Here is a 760-nt window from a genome sequence, read left to right as displayed (position 1 = left end):
TGAGTGCTTTGTATAAATATTTAACATGGTTGATTCCTTTTTATTTTAATTCCACCCCAACATAATATTCGTGGTCAGAAGCGTTCCAACCAAACATACCAAAAATAAGGAACAAAACCAATCTTCCTTCCTGGCTGCCAGGTCTTTCCACCAGTCCAGGTCGGGTGCCAGGAATGGAGCAGAGGGGCTGCGCACAAGGAAGCCAGGAGCTCCCAGGTCTGCCCTGAGGATTCCCGGCCTGGTGGGCAGCGGGAAAAAGGGGAAGGGCAGGAGAAGGAAAAGGACGATGTGGTTTGCAGACGTGTCCCACAGGAAAATGTGCTCAAAGGAGTGGGAGTGCTGGATGGAAATGCAGGCCTGCAGAGCTCCTGCCCTGCCTCCATCCCCAAGTGGGTGTGAGGTCATTAAACGCCTAGGGGCAATTGGCAAGCTCACTGAGTTGCACATTTTCTTTACCTACTTGTGACAACATTTTTCATTCATGTAGGTTCCATGGTGTAATGGTGAGCACTCTGGACTCTGAATCCAGCGATCCGAGTTCAAATCTCGGTGGGACCTTTCTGTTTAGTTGGGCAGAAAACAATTTTCTTTCAGAGTTTAAAGGTGATTTACCTTGGGAATGGCCCACAGTGGGTTCTGAGGGCCTCTGTAGTGTGCGTCCCAGGATGTTTAACAACGTGGTGATTTAGGAACACCTCTGTCCTTTATATCTTGTCGTAGGAGACAGGAGGGTTTGGGTCCAAGAAGGGCAGTGGCACAG

At 49.3% G+C, this 760-nt stretch overlaps 1 non-coding gene across 1 annotated transcript; it reads left to right on the top strand.

Moving 5' to 3' along the window:
- Positions 1-486: 486 nt before the first annotated feature.
- Trnaq-cug lies at positions 487-558 on the top strand. Its single transcript has one exon. It is a non-coding gene; the product is annotated as a tRNA-Gln (tRNA).
- Positions 559-760: the final 202 nt, after the last annotated feature.

Source organism: Octodon degus, unplaced genomic scaffold (genome assembly GCF_000260255.1).
Source record: "Octodon degus isolate 3935 unplaced genomic scaffold, OctDeg1.0 scaffold00331, whole genome shotgun sequence".
NCBI classification, from domain to species: Eukaryota; Metazoa; Chordata; class Mammalia; order Rodentia; family Octodontidae; genus Octodon; species Octodon degus.
The sequence above is the reverse complement of the archived record's forward strand: the minus strand, read 5'-3'. Positions and strand labels throughout refer to the sequence as shown.